Source organism: Mustela putorius, unplaced genomic scaffold, assembly GCF_011764305.1.
Source record: "Mustela putorius furo isolate JIRA1106 unplaced genomic scaffold, ASM1176430v1.1 tig00537335_pilon_pilon_pilon, whole genome shotgun sequence".
Classification (NCBI taxonomy): Eukaryota; Metazoa; Chordata; class Mammalia; order Carnivora; family Mustelidae; genus Mustela; species Mustela putorius.
Window position 1 is genome coordinate 1,567,681 of NW_025422457.1, and position 19,201 is coordinate 1,586,881.

Sequence of the window (19,201 nt, forward strand, 5' to 3'; positions counted from 1 at the left end):
AGAAAGAAACCCAAACATTGTAGTGTCAATGCTCCTGCTTAGGGATTGATGGAAGAAGGGCTTCAGTGCTGGTAGTTGCCCTCTCTGTATGCATATGCTGGAGTAGAGTAGGGGGCAGAAGAGTACGTTTTGGAGCTAATGGAGTCATTCTCCTTCCCTCTAACAGGTTCGATAGATTCTGAGGTTAATTTCCTAGAGTGGGAAAATCTCTCTCTCTTCCTCTCCACTTTGTGTTTTTTCTCCCTTGAGAGGAGGGCTGCTGACTCCCCCAGGCAGCTAACCTAAAGAAAGGTTAGGATTCTGACCTTCCTTTGTGCAGGGCCCAAGATCTCCTCCACAAGAGGGGCTCCCGTTGCACACTCATGCTTGAACTGAAAAAGAAAATAAAATTCTTTTTTTAAAATATTAATTTATTTATTTGAGGGAGAGAGAGTGAGAAAGAGAGAGCACACAAGTGGAAGGGCAGAAGTAGAGGGAGAGAATCTCTAGCAGACTCCCCAATGACAGCAGAGCCCAAGGTGGGGCTTGATCTCACAACAGTTTTCAGAACTGAGCTGAAATCACGAGTCAGAGGCTTAACCGAGTGAGCCATGCAGGTGCTTCCAAAACCAAATTTTTAACAGGGGAAATTAGATGTGTAAGACTTTCTCAAAATCTGTCAGTCTGGGAACATCTGATGTGTTGCCCTGATTTTTTTTTTCTTTTATCCTAATGCCCAGTTTTTAACGTCAGAGCTAAATTCCTGGTTTTCTAAAAGTCTAGTTCCTAGACACCAGACTCACTTCCTTTTCAGTGTAGGTGATGATGTTCAGAACTTACCTGAACCTGGGGTCAAAGTCCTGGGTCCTCACAGAGTGACCCTCCCAAACAGACCTTCAGAGGGGGAGGGGAAGTGAGTGAGAACAGGCCAAGGGAGGTGGCCCGGCCCCTGGTCTTCACTTCCATACCCTACCCTAAAAGGAGAGGAGAGGGGACCAGAGTCCTGTGCCTTGTGGCTATTGAGTTCCCTTCAGTGAAGTGTTCTGAGATGTGCCAGGCCCATGAGGGGGTGGGTGGATGGTGGCAAAGCTGGCTAAGCAGAATCCCTGCTCTCAGCCATGGCCATCAGCCTCAGCCATATCAGCTCTCAGCTCCATAGTTAAGTGGGAATGGCTGTCGGTCCTCACTGAGCTTTGGCAACCCCCAGAACCTGGCTTCAGAGGATTTGCCCCCTCCTTGTCAGGCCTAAGGAACAAGAGCAGTGAGAGAGAGAACCCTCCCCTTTCCCCTCCTCCCCACCCTGGTTCTACCTCAATCCTCCCGCCTCCTCCTCTCTCTCTCCTGGGGCCCTTCCTGTGCTCTGATTCTGAACTTTTGGTGGAGGGTGGGCATCTGCTTAGAGCCAGCTGGAAAAGCCCCTCTGGGGACCTGTCTGGACTGAAGAGATGAGCCAGAGCCCAAGGTCTTCACCAGCAATGGCTCTGGGAGCATTTCTGTGATTCTTGAGGCAAGATATGCAAAGAGCCAGAGACTTGGGGGAAGAGGGAGCCCTCTGAGAGAAGCCTTCAAAATGACAGTCTGACTCGGTCGTTAGGACTGTTTATTTTGCGTGTTGCCTGCCCCTTCCAGAGGCAGCAGACTCCCCGCCGCCGTAGCTGGGGCCCCTGTCCTTGGGCAGCATCTGACTCAGGCACTGGTTCCCCCTCCCCACTTCCCTTTCTCCCTGACTCCTTAAAGCCCCCAGTGCGCCTGTTTCTCTTCAGATGCAATCATGCTCTAGCATCACTGCTTCCCCTTGCCCGACGGCGGGGCCGGCGGCTCACAGCCTGGAGCATCTGATGTCCAGGCGTTGCTCCCCCCGCAAACCGGGACAGTTCTGGAGTGGAATCGCCTGGGGAAGTTCGAGGTCGCTGAACTTTTCCGGAGGAACCCTGACCCGAGTTTCTCGCCCGCAGGCTGTTTACTACCCGGAGCCCCGCGCCACTCCCCCCGGGCCCCGCGGCCCCCGCCCCGCCCCGCCCCTCCCCGCCGGCCCCGCCCCGCCCGCAGCCCCGGGAGTGCGCGCGCCCGCCGGCGGCCGTCCCCGCGCCTCCCCGCCCGCTCCTTCGCCGACCCGCGCGCGCTGCCCGTGTGGGGACCGCGGCCGCTTCCCCGGGCTCCGGGCCGTCCAGCTCCTTTGTTATTCCCCGTGTGCCCTCCCTGGGGGGTGGGGGGCATGTGTGCGAGTTGTCTTGCTGACGGTCAGAAATTTCTTTTCCACTGTGTGGGCAGGAGGCAGATTTTTTTCCCTTTTAACTGTCTTCCTTCTGTTTTATTTATTTTCCGCTTCCCCCCCGACCTCCTCCTGCCTTCCTTTCCCCTTCCTTCTTTGGGTTGCTCCTTCGTCCCCCTTCAGTCTCCCCATCTTTCCTCCCCTCTTGCTCCGTTCCCCTCCCCCCACCCTCTTGCTCTTTTGCAATAATTCAGGCATGTCTCGGGAATCCTAGCACGCCCTCTCCATTCAGCCGAGCGCGGGACCCTGCGTGAATTCCAGGTAAGCCCGGGGTCTGGCAGCCACGGGAACGGTGGTCCGCGCGGGTGTCCGCTGCTGCCCGCGGCCCTGCGCTGTCCTCCCAGGCGGCGGGCGCCGCGCCTCGGTCCCGGCGCTGCTACCTGTTGGGGGGCTGCTGGACGGCGGGGAGTCCTCGTGTGCCCACACCTCGGAATCCGGCGCTCCGCCAGCTTTGCCTCTTCCAGCTCTGCCCTTTCCCGGCAACTTCCGTGGCGATCTCCCGGGCGTGAGGAAGCCCCGTGCCGTCCGGCATTTCGGGGGTGTGAGTGGCGTGCCCTTGCCAGGCGCCCGGGCGCCTTGTGGCTGGTTGTTGCGCGCTGGCCCAGCCCGCGGCGAGGGAGGCTCGTGCGACCTGGGAGCGCCGCCAGGCTGGGAGCAGGTGCCCGCCGCCGGGTCTTAGCGAGCCTCGCGGCCCCCCGCAGCCCTTGCGCCAGCCACGGACACCGGGCAGTTTTGCACGGGGGACCCCTCGAGGGGAGGACTCGCTGAGCAGGGACTGAGCTTCCAGCGAAGTTTTGTGACGTGAAGCTGCGTGCGCCCTCGGGGGCGTCCCAGGAATGGTAGGCTGGGTGTCCGGAGGCGGGGGTCGGGCGGGTGGGGAGTGGACCCAGTCCTGGGAGGGGGCTGACAGTTGGGCCCGGAGCAGGGAGAGGAGTGCGGAGAAGTCAGGCCACTTGGAGTGACTTGCTTGCTGTTGGGTAGAATTTGGGTCTCCCAGTGTGAGAGTGGTTGTGCATCCTTTTCCTGGGATGGAACTCCCAGTTCTTTCTGCCTCTTTGCTTTCTGCCCTTGCCTGGGACAGAATGATGGGAAACACTACGCCCTCTGAACCCCTAAGACTGAGGCATCCACCTCAACGCTGGGGACAGATGGCTCAATCCAGAGAAGCATTTTCCTGAAAGGATAGGATGTTTGTGATGCTTAAGTAAGAGCATGGTTTAAAAAAAAAATAGAAAGAAAAAAAGAAAAAAGCATGGCTTTATCTTTAGGGATATGAGAGTTAGAGAAAAGGGGCTCTCTTTACTCAGCTGGAAATTAGGGTAGATGCCAGGGGAAAACTTCCTGTTGACAGTTTCAAGAGGAATTACTAATGGAAAACAGAAATTCCTCTTCTGCAAATGTGTAAGTCTTATATGATTGGGCAGCCATCTCCAGATCCTGGAAGAAGGCATTTTTTTTTTTTTTTTTCCTGTTTGCTTCCATTCTCCTGTTTTTGTTTGTTTGTTTTGGTTTGGTTTGGTTTTTTTCTTCACGTGCTATGTCTCTGGCCAGCTAGCAGGTTTTATTGCTGCTGCTGTTTCTTTGTTTTTTTTTTTTTACCACTTTGTAGTAATGGGTCTTCATGTAATTTATTGTGCAAGCCAGGACAGTTCTGAGAGTGGACAGAGAGAGTCATAGTTACATAGGGACAGTAGAGGCTGTCCAGACAAGGATAAATGATTGCCCTAAGAGTGATCATATATATGTTCAGAGGTTGGGACAGTTCACAAGGCAACGTGTGTTAGTTTCATATCATCTGGATCTCGCATCTTCCTTTCTGTCAGGATTTTCCCTGACACAGATCTCAAATGGACTTTATTTTGGTTCTCTCTGAGAATCTAGCCCTGAATACAAATCTCTTTCTCTTGATGAACTCTTCTTTCTCCAGCTCCACCAGACCCTCCAAAAATCCCATTCCCAGGATGGGGACTTCGTGCTCTGACTACAGGGATTACAAGCGGAGGGTGATACACACGGAGCTGCCTCTATCCCTCTGTCTGCTTCTTGGCCATATTTATGAGCCTGGGGCTCCCAGGAGGCGGTCCGTCTGCCAGGAATTCAAGTGTGTTGATGGCAGCGTGATATACAGTGACCCTCTCAGTCACACAGTTGAGTTATTGGATTACTGCTCTCATACCTCTTTGACTCTCTTGTGGCTCTTGACTCTCTTGGGATGAAGTGTGTGTGTCTTAGTTTAAAACTAAACCGGAGACTCATGTTCAAGAATTGTCCGATTGCAGGGAAATACCTGGCTTTTACTCCCTCGCATGTGTGCAGGAGCTATGAGGATTCTTAGGGCATGTGTCTATTAGTCACACCTTCACTCCCCTGGGAGCCCCTGGATCTGTCAGGGAGCCAAGTCCCTCAGGGCTTCCAAAATTTAGCTACCATTGATTGAGGGTTTATTATGTTCCAGATATAATACCAAGCAATTTTTAGACTGTATTGTAAATAATTCTCATCCAACCTTGTGAGGTAGGTTTCCCCATTGAATAGATAAGGAAACTAAACCTCAAAGAAGTTAGTAACTTGCTCAAGTTCACCCAGATAGTAGAGGGCAGAGTTGGGATTCAAATTCAAGGCTATCTGACTTCCTCTGTGCAGTGGCGCTTTGTTGTGCTGAAGTTTATATGGTCAGCGTTTGGCCCACAGTGTTTGGGGTCCTGGGGATGATGGACAATTCTAGAGTGTGGTGGGTTGGGCACTCCACTTGTCGATCCTGCCTAGTTCTTGACTCATGTTGCCCCTGTCCTTTCTGTCAGCATGACCCTTTCTTGGGCTCCAAGAAGTCTGTGTCTTCATTCCCTGCCCTGCTGCTGAGACTGTCACTGTAGGGTCTCTTTCCTGGATCCTATGCCAGTGAACTCATGAGTACCTGGGGTGGTAGAATCCTTTCTTGGAAAGGCAGAGCAGAGGTCATTATTAGGTTTTCAGTATCTGTCTACACTTTAGTTATTGAAGCCTGTCTCTCTCAGAATCACTGTTGAGTGAGTCCAGTTTTTCAGAGACTGACCGTGACCTAGACTTGGAGAGACCATACCTCCCCAAGAAGTAATCCTACAGATTAGCAAGGGAATATATACTCAGAAATAATTCTGTAGATTAGCAGGGAAGCTGACCATACCAACCTATGTTGACTAGGTCCCTCAGATTCTTTGTCTATCATGTAAGTGAAAATAGACCGTTAAGTAGAAAATTCTAGACATTGGATTTACTGTTTACCCTGCAGCACCATAGAACACACCAAGAACAGCAGCCTCGAGGCATGCCTAGAGGAAAAGCGGGCATTATCAGGTGGGGTGGGGTAGATAAAAGAGCCTTGCCCTGGAAGACTTGACTTCTAGCCCTGGCTTAGCCCCATTAAGAAGCCATGTGGCCCTCGGTCAGTCATTCACTTCCCTGGGCCTCTTTTGCCTTGCCTGAAAATGGAGTTCGGGCACATGCTTCCCAGGTATGTCCCTGTTGCTTGGCAGTCTAAGGTCCCACAGTTCAGGGTGGCCTTGTGAGCTGTGTTCTGCAAATCGTAGGCAGAGCCCTCCTCTCTTCCCCTCTTTTGGTGAAGGTACAGGGGCCCCTGGGGCTGATGGGTAGGTGTTTGTTGGAGGGGCCATGAAACAGGCATCCTGGGGAGCAGAGTGACTGCTCTTGGCCTCCTGTGGGCAGATCTCTGCCCAGTTTGTGTCTGGAAGAATGAGGTGGTTTATCTGGCCAGGGGAGAGCCTTTGCTCCTGCCTTGTGTTTCCTCGCATCCCCTATAAGTGACAGAGAATCGAGAAGAGAAGCAAATACAATACTCTTGCTAACCAACGTCTGTAATGTGCCCTGAATGATGAGAAGGGCTGGGGATGGGCGATAGGACAGTGGGAGAAGGTGGTCTACAAGAAAGGGGGCTGCACAGTCTTTGTTCTCATGGCACTTACATATGCTGGGGAGCCTGGACCTAGGCCATTGGACGAAACATTCATGTGACGAACCATAAAGCCATCTGGGACCAAAAGGCTTATTATAAAACCATCTGTTAGAGTTGGTTACATGCACATCAGCTACCTGCCTGGTGGAAGCAAAGGTGTGTGATGCCTTTCTCGCTGTCACCTGGAAAACTCCTAGGGGTTTAATTTTCGTCTCTGACATGAGGATTCTGAAGGGTTCTGCTGTATGCTTACACACATGGGTGTGGAGGAATTGCAGCAAATGAGATTCTAGAAGAGAACTGGGCTTTCCCAAGGAAAAGGCCCTCCCATTTTTATGGTTCCTGCGGTGTTGTTTGGAAAGATTCATCATGTGGCATCACAGAGGCTCCATAACTATATTGATCATACTTGAACAAAAAATTGCCTTCTGAAAAATGCTAGATTGGGATTGGGGTAAAGAGAGAGTGCCCTAGATTATCAGTGCGGGGTTAGTGTTGGCAGCGGCTGCCGCGTGGGCATTGGGGAAGGGCAGAGAATGGGGAGCAGCAGGAGGAAGGTCTGATGCTGTCTTGGGTGTGGGTCAGGCACTGCAGCCTGTGGTAGGGCCGCGAATCCATCCCTAGGGGTTTTCATGCAATTTCTAACCCGGATAACAGAATCCAGGGCTACACGGATGGGGACACCTTTTAATGGTGGAAGCATCACTGTTGTTGCAAAACGCAACCTAGTTCTTTGTCCCTTGTGTATTGCAGAGGTGGTATGTGTTTATGATTCTCTCATATATCTTTTGGGGTTCCCCCCATTCTCATGAACTGCGTGTGTACATGGCCTTTTTATAGGAGGAGTGGGAAAATAAAGATGAAAATAACGTGGTTCTCACTCTCAGATCATTGGTTTCTAGCTCTCAGTACAGTACTTTGAAGAAGCCTGGATTTCTTTTACCAAATTATATGTTATCTGACCGTGTTGTCCCTGATCTGGCCTTGCTCTGGTCCTTACTGGCTGCAGACCATAGACAAAGCACTTAAGCCCCTGGACCTTAGCTGTGTTATCAACACACGGGCCCGGAGCCTCTGGTGGCTTGAGATTCCTTCCCATTTTAAGAATAATGACTGTTCCATGATTTTGTCTCACCCCTTTTCTCCCCCTCACTTTGTTCTTTGTCTCTCCCTCTTACTGTGTCATACAATAGAAATTTTTTGTTTTCTCTATTTACTGAACAAGAGTTTTCTTCTTTTTCCTTAATTTAAAAAGGTGGTGAAGAACATTTTATATATTTCTGCTTAAAAGAGAGTAAATTGAATCTCTGTTGACTTATTTGGTCCTTGATTGATGTTTTCTTGAGTATAATGATCCTCACCAGAGCTCCATGGCTTCTTTAGGGAAGGGATTTGCAATGGCAGGGGAACACATATCCAGCAGCCTCCTTCTCTCTTTGTTGCGTCTCAGACTCTGGGTTAATGAGCTGTTCAGCGCTGAAGTCTGAGCCCTGGGTACATCTGCCTCTGTACCCAGGCAAGCAAAGTCAACCTGCCAACCTCAGAACCTGGGCACTGGCCCAGAGCCGTCCCCAAGGTGTGTGTAGAAGGAGTCTGGGCTGCGGGGTAAAGCCCCAGATGTGAACCTCAGCTCTGGTACTTAGTGGGAAAATCACAGCCTCTCCCTTCTTGCTCTCCACTTCCCTTCTCCTTTCCCACCACCCCCTTGTGCAAATGATGTATTCCTTGTGCCCATTCTGGGTCAGGCAGTGATCTGGGTGCTGGGAATATAGTAGCACACAAGCTCCTACTTTGGTGAAATTTTTTTTTAAAGATTTTATTTATTTATTTGACAGAGAGACACAGCGAGAGAGGGAACACAAGCAGGGGGAGTGGGAGAGGGAGAAGCAGGCTTCCCGACGAGTCGGGAGCCCGATGTGGGGCTTGATCCCAGGACCCTGGGATCATGACCCAAGCTGAAGGCAGATGCCTAACCGACTGAGCCACCCAGGAGCCCTGAAATTTATATTCTATTGCAGGCGGGGAGAGAGAGAGAGAGAAAGAGAGAGAGAGAGAGATGATAAATAGACAAGTAAATGTGGAAAAAAATGACTGATAAATGTCACTCAGGAAATTAGTATAGGGTGATGTGGTGGTGACTGGGTAGCTCTTGAGACTGGGATGTCAGCGAAGGCTTCTGAGGACGTAATAGTTAAGTGGAAGATCAGAATGGCAAAAAAAAAAAAAAAAAAAGAAAGAAAGAAATAAGATCTATGACACCAATTCTCTGTGGCCATTACGAGGAGCAAGTACAATTGCACAAGAACGTGTTTTATAGACGATAAAATAAATGCAGCACATTTTATATCCCATTAGGCAAAATTCCTTGAGGGCAGGCATTGTGATTAATTAATCACAGTCTCAGTACCTAGCCCAGTAGTAGATGTGGGTTGAAAAAAAAAATTAGGTCTGTAAAATTGGGAGTTCACAGGGGATTTTTAACAAATAAAATGAGATGGTGTCTGTGGCAGGCTTTTGTTAAAAAAATATTCCTTTCCTTCTTGCTGGTCTTGGCAGATTTCCACACTCATTGCTCTGGGGAGAGTGGAGAAGCGCTCAGAGAAGAGCATCACCAGGGCAGAGGGACGGAGTAGGACGGGGAATACCGAACAGGTAGACTTCCCGAGGAGGTTCCATGTTGCTTTTCTTGCTGTTCCGGGTCTTGTTGGCCCAACGCGGAGGCTGACTTCTCTGAAATTGGGAAGAGGTGCCATAGGCTTGCTCCTGCCCCCCATATCTAGGGGGAAGGCTTCCTTCTGCAGCCTTTGCCTTCCACCAGCCCTGGAGCCAGGCTCATCAGGTGCCCAGAAGACCTCAGTCCATTCTGCTCTCGGCTGTGTCCCTTTCTACCGGCTCCTCTCCCTGCCACCCTGCGGGCTGAGTCAGTGTGGCCCACCTACTGTGCCCACTGAGTCATGGCTTTTCAAACATCCAGGTATGAATCACTTAACTTGTAGCCCTTGAGATGTCTTGGGTGACAGCTGAGGGAGAAGACTTTGTGCCTGTCCCTGTCCCTTACCTGACTGTTGCTTTATCACACTTCCCTGTACTTGGAGCCTAGAGCTCTCATCCCACAGCCCATCTCTAGGGCCATGAGACCAGTCGTTAAGAGTACTTGGGAGTATTCACTCACATGGTAGGGTCCTTGGGGGAGAACTCGCGGTCCCAAAGTGTGGTTCCTGGACCAGCAGCATCAGTATCGTCCTGGACATCCTGAAGCAGAAACTCGGGTTGGGGCAAACCTTCCAGGTGAGTCTGGTGCATGTTGGAGCTCGAGAACCACTGTTAGAGGCATTGATGAAGGGATGTACCAGAAACATGGTATAGCTTACACCTGTTGGGGATATAGGAATTATTATTCTTGTTTTATTTTTTTAAAGATTTTCTTTATTTATTGGAGAGAGAGAATGAGTGAGAGAGTGAGCGGGATAGGGCAGAGGGGGAAGGAGCAGAGGGAGAGGGACAAGAAGACTCTGTGCTGAGTGGGGAGCCCGGCACGAGGCTCTGTCTCAGGACTCTGAGATCATGACCTGAGCCGAAATTAAGAGTTGGAGACTTAACTAGCTGAGCCGCCCAGAGGCCCTAGGAATTGTTTCTCTTGTTTTATAGGAACAAACAAAAGTCTCCAGAATCCAAGATCACAGGAGGCGGTGGAGCCCAGATAGGCTCCAAAGGCAGAATTACTATGAGGTTGAGATGCTTATTTAAACTGCAAATATTTCTGGAGACTTCTGTTACTAACCATTAACACCTTAGTGTTCATTGCTTTATTGTCCCTTTACAGTAGGCTTCTGAGAAGAGATCTGGAACAAGCCAGGCGTCAGTGGTATTTCCCAGGTGCCCTCACTGCTTGGCCAGGTGGCCTCTGATTCGCTCTGGCTGGTTCCTCTTCCAGCTGGGAACTCAGCGACTGCTTTTTAAGTGTAGGTGCCTCCTTGACCCAATCCTGGTCCTTGACACCTGTTATGGTACACACTCTCAGAGAGATTTCCTCCCCTCGCTCTCTTTAGCCATCATCCGTATACTGACACCCTTCAGATTTGTTTTCTAGCCCAGGATTGTCTCCTGACTTTCAGCGTTTCCTTCTGACTGACTACTGGACATTTCTTTCTTTCTTTCTTTTTTAAGATTTTATTTATTTATTTGACATATAGAGATCACAAGTAGGGAGAGAGTCAGGTGGGGGTGGGGGGGGAAGCAGGCTCCCTGCTGAGCTGACAGCCCGATGCAGTTCGGGGCTCGATCCCAGGACCCTGGGATCATGACCCCAGCCGAAGGCAGAGGCTTAACCCACTGAGCCATCCAGGCACCTCGGACATTTCTACTTCATCACTTCATAGTATCTCAGACTCAACGTTGTCCCAAACGGAACCCATCGTCATTCACCAGATATTATCTTCTGCTTATGTCACATTTATTATTGTTTCATCGGCTAAAGCAAGTCACAGGGTCAAGTTCAGACGGAGTGTGCAGCCCTCCAGGAAGCAGACATTGAGATGGATTAAATGTGCAAGGACTTTATTAGGGGACATACCTATGGAAGATAGTAGGAGGGAGCCAGGAAAGGCTAGAAGAGCTATCAGGACAGGCTACAAATCTGACCCTGAATGACGGACAGAGGGAGGGGTTGGGTGCGAGGGCCCAGCCTGCTGTTCTGTGTCAGGGTGCTCAGCAAGGCTGCTGGGAAGCCCTTGGACCAAAGTCAGCCCTCAGATGTGCTTCATGTTTCCCAGGAGTGGGCCTGCCTTAGTGTGCCTGCCCTGCTCCCTCTGCGCAAACACGGTGGCAGATTTCAGAGCCCAGAGCTGGGGCTCTTGGTATATTAATGCCCTGTAGTTGGCATGTCTGCCAGGCACATTCTTTTTTTTTTTTTTTTTTTTTAAAGATTTTATTTATTTATTTGACAGAGAGATCACAAGTAGGCAGAGAGGCAGGCAGAGAGGAGGAAGCAGGCTCCCTGCTGAGCAGAGAGCCCGATGTGGGACTCGATCCCAGGACTCCGAGATCATGACCTGAGCTGAAGGCAGCGGCTTAACCCACTGAGCCACCCAGGCGCCCCCCCTTTTTTTTTTTTTTTTAAAGATTTTATTTATTTATCAGAGAGAGAGAGAGCGAGCACAGGCAGACAGAATGGCAGGCAGAGGCAGAGGGAGAAGCAGGCTCCCTGACGAGCAAGGAGCCCGATGTGTGACTCGATCTCAGGATGCTGGGATCATGACCTGAGCTGAAGGCAGCTGCTTAACCACCCAGGCGTCCCTGCCAGGCACATTCTTGAGGCTGCTGTGGGGCTACTACTCTCCCTACCCCCCTTTTCACGATCAGACTGAGGGTGCCTCTGTGCTGAACAACTGGCTCCCAAAGCCATAGTCCTGATCAGCTGTCTGGGATGGCCCAGTGAGGCTGGGGCCCATTTCTTAGCCTGCCCTCTGACCTGTGAGGGTCTCCTAGGCTTAGGTCTTTGTTGCGCCTCCAACTTCCTCCGGCGTTTACCTACCACGGCCACCTCCTCCCAGCCCTCCATCTTCCCCTCTTCTCTGCCTGTGTCCAGTTCATTATGGCTGAAACTAATGGCTGAAACATCTCCAAAATGTCAAAGCAGGCATTAGTCATCCTGGTGAGAGGCTGGCCACCTAGGGAGTGAGCAGAGCAGGTGAACTTGGAGGTCAGGTGAACTGACAGGCAGGTAGGCAGGTGCCTGGAGATCCAGGCAAACACAGCCTGGGTGTGGTATGTGGCTGCAGAAACTGTCCCCAGCTGCTGTCGTGCTCTCTTCCCTATGCGGTGGGGGCCAGGCTTGCTGGCATCCTAGAATTGTGGCTGAAACTCTGTTGCTGGAACATAAAGCTTCCCAAGACTCTGGTGAGTCCAGAGAGATGTCAGACAAGTAACAACCAAGCAGGTGGGGCCTCGGTTCTGTGCTAGAGGACTTAGAGCCCCAACTCTGGGGCTCTCATTCATTCTTAAGTGGCTCTGCACAAGTGACTTATTTTCTTTGAATCTCCGCTTCCATGGATGTGTGTAGGAGTCATACCTACCCCGTAGGATTTGTGTGAAGTTTGAATCAGTATAAGCAATGAACAGATATTAGCTAGAGATTATCGGGACTTGTTTTGGGTCAGGGGATGGTGCTGAGCTCTCAGAGGAGGGCATAGAAGGCACAATGACAGGAGGTCTGGCTGGACACTGCCACAGTGCCCTTCAGCAGGCCACCTTCTTAATCTTCCATCCTACAACATTTCAGAGCCTCGAGCTTGATAGGTATCCAGTAAAGGCTAACTAAATGAGCATATAAAATATTTGAGGGAGGCAGGCAGTGTGGGTTGCCTTGGATCTCATCCTGTTAGGCGTGGCTTTTGTAGGCACATAAAGTTGGGAGGGTTTGGGGGACACTCATTTGTAAAGACGAGCACCGTTCAATTAAAAAAAAAATACAGATCGCACCCCCACTTTATTCCTTCCCTCTGCTTTTTAAAGTTTCATCGCCAAATTTTCAAGGCCCAAATATGAAGTGCCAATGAAATAATTTGCCTTGTAAACTGTAGGGCTTGAAAAATATGTATAGTGTCAGCAGTTATGTGGGAAATAGCTCCTGATAATTTTGCTATTGTGTTCAGCCTTTAAAGGCACAGGATGCTTAAGGTTTGCATTGCTGTTTGCCTGCCCCTGAAGAAATGCAATTGAAAAATGGAAGATTTTTAATTTTTGTTTTCATTGATCCCGAAACAATCTTCTATTTTGGGCGGGGGTGGTCAGAGGGCCTTTGAGGGAGCTCTAGGAGATGTAATTATATTCTAGACCTCACCCCAAATCCTGTACATCAAAAAATGATTATACCTCTAGTACAGTGATTCTTTTTTTTTTAAAAAAAAGATTTTATTTATTTATTTGACAGACAGAGATCACAAGTAGGCAGAGAGGCAGGTAGAGGGGGGGGGGAAACAGGCTCCCTGCTGAGCAGAGAGCCCCGATGTGATGTGGGGCTTGATCCCAGGACCCTGAGATCATGACCTGAGCCGAAGACAGAGAATTAACCCACTGAGCCACCCAGGTATTCCTAGTACAGTGATTCTTACGTTTGGGGGTCCTAGATTTTTTTGAAAATTTGATGAAAGCTATGGACTCAACCTGGTGAAATGTACATCCCAAATATTCATGTAATATCAGGGGGACCCCAGGACGTCACGAAGCACTTCCTACTTGGAGCCTGGGTGGATCGCCCCAGGTTGAGAATATTTTTAGCATGGTGAATCAGCCCCAGGGAGTCTGGACAGAGCTCAGAGTCTGGACAGAGATGCCAGGGGGAGAGGCAGATCTGGGACTTCTGGTGTGCAGGACCCTGCAGAGATGTTTCCTTCTCCAGCATGCAAATGTACCCTCCCTGTGGATGCTTCCTGCACCTCGCAGGCCCGGGTCCCTTCTGCAGCTGGGGGCCCGGCGCCATCCAGAAGGCTGGCTGTGGTCAGCTTGGCCCACAGGAAGCGACCCATAGCCACCTAGCAGAGGGAGGCCTGGAGGGAGGTTGACGTCACTCCTCAGCCCCCTTCTCTCCAACATGAACTTGGTGAAAAGTCTGTGGACAGGGCTTTCCCTTGCGCTCCAGCCTTTACTCCCATTACTTCTCTTCCTAAAATGTCCTGGTCTCCCCTCTCTGGCCACCTTCCAGAGTCTCACCTCCTCTGGGAAATATTTGGCATCTCTCCCACGTGCCTCACCTTCCATCATTGCTGTGAACCCCGGTATTATTATGGCCCTCCCCTCCTCTGTGCTCCTCTTTTTTGGTGAACCTTTTAGCTGTAGGACGTGGCCATGCAGCGAGAGGGCAGATTCTCAAGGTCAGAGACTGCACCTTCCGGCTGGCTACCTGGAGGCCGAGAGTGGGAAGCTTAAGACACCAAATATGTGATTTAGGACAGCAGCTGGGAGAAGCAAGAGGGCTCCTGTGACAGCCGCAGGGGCTGTGAAAGGCAAGTCTGCTGGAGATGATTGCGTTGTTTTTTTTTTTTTTTTTTAAGATTTTATTTATTTATTTGACAGAGAGAGGCACAGAGAGAGGGAACACAAGCAGGGGGAGTGGGAGAGGGAGAAGCAGGTTTCCCTCTGAGCATGGTGCCTGACATGGGCCTCGAACCCAGGACCGTGGGATCATGACCTGAGCCAAAGGTAGATGCTTAACAACTGAGCCACCCAGGCGCCTGATGACTGCGTTTTAATTTTATTTTATTATTTTTTAAAGATTTTATTTATTTATTTGACAGAGACAGATCACAAGTAGGCAGACGCGGGGATAGGGAAGCAGGCTCCCCCGCTGAGCAGGGAGCCCGACTCGGGACTCGTTCCCACGATCCTGGGATCATGACCTGAGCTGAAGGCAGAGGCTTAACCCACTGAGCCACCCAGGTGCCCCGGATGACTGCATTTTTAAAACTCCTCTTTCCTCCCCAGAAATGGCTCTATTTCTCTTCTCAGTCCAGTACGATTTCTCCAAAGAGTTGCTTGTACTTGTTGGGTCCAAATTCTCACTTTATTTTCTCCTTTTCCTCTTTTTCCTCCTTCTCTTCCTCTTTTTTTTCTTTCTTTCTTTTTTTTTTTTTAAATTGAAGTATAATTAGCATACAGTGTTACATTAGTTTCAGGTGTATGATATAGTAATTCAACAATTCTATAATCAGTGTTCATTACTATAAGTGTATGCTCTTCTTTTGAAATTAGCTTTTTATTGTGGAAATTTTCAAGCATATACTAAAGTAGAGAGAATAGTATAATGAACCCTCAAATACTCACCACCCAAGTTCAATAATTATTGACTCCTGACCAATTTTTTTCACCTAAATCTCCCTATTTTACCTACCACTGGGTTATTTTGCAGCAAATATTTAGGTACCAGTCTCCAAAAGATAATGGACTAGAAAAATAACTGTAATAGCATTATTACACTCCTTCAAAATAATAATAATTTCTTCATATCTCCAGGTGTCTAGTTGGTATTCGAATTTCCCCCTTTGTATCTTATTATGTTTTATTTTTTTTAACAGTTTGTTTGAATCAGAATTGAAATAAAGGCCACACATTATATTTGCTTCAGGGGTTTCTTGAGTCAGAATCTGTAGGTTTCTTCCCCTGCTTTGTTTTTGGCCTGAGAATTTGTTGGTTGATGAAACTAGGCTATTTTTTCTGTCGATTTTCCCATACTCTAGATTTGGCTGGTTGCATCTCCATTGTGTTTTTGTTCCCTGGATTTCCTATAAACTAGCACTTAGTTCCATCTGATACAGATTTGATTTTCTGTTGTTTCGTAAGTAGACATCCTAGGGAGTGTTGTGGACTTTCATCAGAGGCACATATTGTCTGGTTCTTTCTCTTCTTATGACATTAGCAGCCACTGAGGATCATTACCAAGATTAGGGTTGGTAGATTTTCTCTGTGAAGGCCAGACATTCAATCTTGATGACAGCTTCTCAAAACTGCCACCATAGTGCAGCAGCAGTCGTGGCCAATGTGTGCATGAATGGGCATGGATGAGTTCCAATAAAACTTTATACACAGAAGCAGGCAGGCCAGATCCAGCCCAAGGTCCATGGGTTGCTAACCCCTGTCTGGATAGTTTGTTTCACTAGGGGTCTGCAAAATGTTGATAATTCCCATCCTATCCTTCCTTCTTCATTTATTAGTTGGAGTAACTTCTTTTTTTTTTTTTTAAGATTTTATTTATTTATTTGATAGACAGAGACCACAAGTAGTCAGAGAGGCAGGCAGGGAGAGAGGAGGAAGCAGGCTCCCCACTGAGCAGAGAGTCCGATGCGGGGCTCAATCCCAGGACCCTGAGACCATGACCTGAGCCAAATGGGCAGAGGCTTTAACCCACTGAGCCACCCAGGCGCCCCAGTTGGAGTAACTTCTAAAGAGAGATTTTCTCTGCACTATTTGTCTTTCTCTGTTCTTTCGGACCCTTCTTTAGAGTGAGGCTCCCTTTTGTCCCTCCTCCACCAAAATTGCTCTAGCATCATCAGTGACCATCCTCTTGCTATATTCAGTGGTTAATTTTCAGTTCTTATCTGGAGATTCTTGACCTAACAACGGTGTCTAACATAGCTGATTATGTCAGCTATATATCATAATATTGAAATGCTTCACTTGGCATTCAGGGTGTACGTCCTTTCCCAATATTCTTTTCATGTTATTGGTCATTCCTTCTCGGGGGTTTTGTTAATTTTTCCTCACTAGCCAACTCGGAGTGTTGGGTACCCTTGGCTCAGTCCTCAGACCTCTTCTTTATCTATAATCTCTTATCCAGACCCCATCTGCAGATGGCTTCAAAATATATAAACATATAACTACATACATAATGTATATTAAATATCATATTTACTAGGATATTAAATATATAGCTCTAGCCTGGCCTTCTCTCTGAATGCTACATTCAGTTGTCCATGAAACAGTTCCACATGGATGTCTAAGGAAGTATTCCAGACCTTACTTGCTCAACTATGAGTTCTTGACCTTCAGCATAAAACCCTCTCCTTCTTCAGTCTTCTCTGCTTCAGTTAATGACTCCATCCATCCCTGGATAGATGGGTATAATCCAGTAATGACTCCATCTACTCCGTGGAGTAGAGTTAATGACTCTACTTCATGTAGTAGCTTCAGCCAAAAAAATTTGCAGCAGCAGTCGTGGCCAATGTGTGCATGAATGGGCATGGATGAGTTCCAATAAAACTTTATACACAGAAGCAGGCAGGCCAGATCCTGCCCAAGGTCCATGGGTTGCTAACCCCTGTCTGGACAGTTTGTTTCACTAGGGGTCTGCAAAATGTTGATAATTCCCATCCTATCCTTCCTTCTTCATTTATTAGTTGGAGTAACTTCTTTTTTTTTTTTTTTTAAGATTTTATTTATTTATTTGATAGAGACCACAAGTAGTCAGGCAGGCAGGGAGAGAGGAGTAACTTCAGGGAGAGAGGAATAAAGAAGTTTACTCCTCACATGAGGCAAATCCACTTGCCTCAATTGTCAAGTGTGTCTGCTTCTCACCAAGCTATCAACCAGGTTCAAGCTATTGTCACCCTTCTCCAGGACTGTGGCTACAGGCTACTACTAACTGATGGTGGTCAGGTGTTCATGTTTCCCTACTTGGAGTATATACTCAACCTGGCAGTTCTAGGGACCCTTTGAAAACTATGTCAGTATATCTCATTCTTCGGTTCAAAACCCTCCAGTGGCTTCCCATCTCATTAAAAGTAGAAGCCTGAATCCTTAATATGGTCCACAGAACCTGATAGGGTCTAAAAGCCTCCACTACTTCTTACCTCTCCAAACCTCCTGTTTTTGTTGTTGTTGTTTTTTTAAAAGATTATATTTATTTATTTGACACAGAGAGATAGAGAGAGAGATAGAGAGAGAGAGATCACAAGTAGAAGGGCAGACAGAGAGTTAGGGGGAAACAGGGTCCCCTGCTGAGCAGAGAGCCCAATGCAGGGCTCGATCCCAGGACCCTGAGATCATGACCTGAGCCAAAGGCAGAGACTTGACCCACTGAGCCACCCAGGCACCCCACTACCTCCTGTTTTGTAACTCTTTAACCTCCTGTTTTTAACTCTTCCTATATCTCTGTGCTCCAATCACACGAGCTCCTGATAGGCTAGGCACACCCTTTGTCTCAGGCTTTTGCATTTGCTGTTTCTTTTGCTTGGGGTGCTTTTCTGCAGATATTAAGGTGACCTTTTCCTCTTTCCTTAAAAACTAAGGTCTTAGAATCCTTTGGGTTGCTGGACTAGCTATGGATCCCAGAGCCTGGGGCCTGTGTAGATGTACTCTCTTTGGATTCACATCTTCACTCATGAAATCTGTTTCAATGTTTTTTTCCAAGGTCTGGATCCTGGAGCTTATGCTAGCCCAGAAAAAGGCTGTGGCAGCCCCCTCTTAGGGACTTTCTGCCTTTCTTTCTGTCTTCTGGGGATGATTGTGCCTTGGTTCCTCTATGTTCATCTATGTGAAAATCGTGTCTGTCATTTTGCACTGGAGTCCACACTGGACATATGGAGGCTTCTGGTCCCTGCTGGGGGGAATTTGGATGATGTCATGAAGCAGATATGTCTGCAAGGCTGATACCGTGGAGACTTTCCCCAGCCAAGCTGCTCATAGTCCAGTCCTTGGCCCTCACCTTATAGCATCACCGACTCTGAACCAGATGGGCCATAGTGGTCACCTAGTTTAACCCCCCGAATCTCTTCTGCAACGTGTCTGATAAGTAGCTACCCAGTCTACTCACTATTTATTTGTTTATTTAAATTACTTTTATTAACATATAATGTATTATTAGGGGTACAGGTCTGTGAATCATCAGGTTTACACACTTCACAGCACTCACCATAGCACATATCCTCCCCAGTGTCCATAACCCCACCACCCTCTCCATACCCCCATTCCCCCCAGCAGCCCTCAGTTTGTTTTGTGAGATTAAGGGTCTCTTATGGTTCCACTCACTACTTTTAAAAATAGCCCATTCTATTTTCAGGTAGGTCTAATCATTAGAAAACAATTTAGACCTTCAACCTCATTGAGTCTCCTGTTTACCTTCTCGAAGGATACTATCATTAATGACTCTTTTTTTCTTTTTCATAATGACTCTTTCAACACTTACTCCTAAAGCAAGGACTTGAGTGAAGGTAGAGTCAGTTAAGATCCCATTTCCTAAGAAAAAAACCAAACCAAACCAAACCAACCAACCAAACAAACAAAAAACTCTTTTCCTCAGTGGTGAAGCTCTTAAACACAGGAACCCATCCAATTGATCTCTGTATTCCCAGTACTTGGCATAGTGCTTGAATGTAATAGGTGCTCAGTCAATTTTGGTTAAAGATAATAGTGAGGAACCACTACTTAGGAAGTACTTACATTGTGGCAGGTACTATGCTAAGCTCTTTATGTTCCTCGGTGCTCAGTCAATTTTGGTTAAAGATAATAGT

General features: G+C 48.3%; 1 protein-coding gene across 1 annotated transcript in view; it reads left to right on the top strand.

Annotated features, from left to right (window-relative positions):
- The first annotated feature begins 2,057 nt into the window (after positions 1-2,057).
- CACNA1E (calcium voltage-gated channel subunit alpha1 E) overlaps positions 2,058-19,201 on the top strand; it is a 507,516-nt gene continuing 490,372 nt past the window's right edge. Inside the window, exon 1 of the mRNA XM_045074304.1 lies at positions 2,058-2,512. The gene's annotated coding sequence lies outside the window, so the exon portion shown is untranslated. The remainder of the gene's footprint in view (positions 2,513-19,201) is intronic.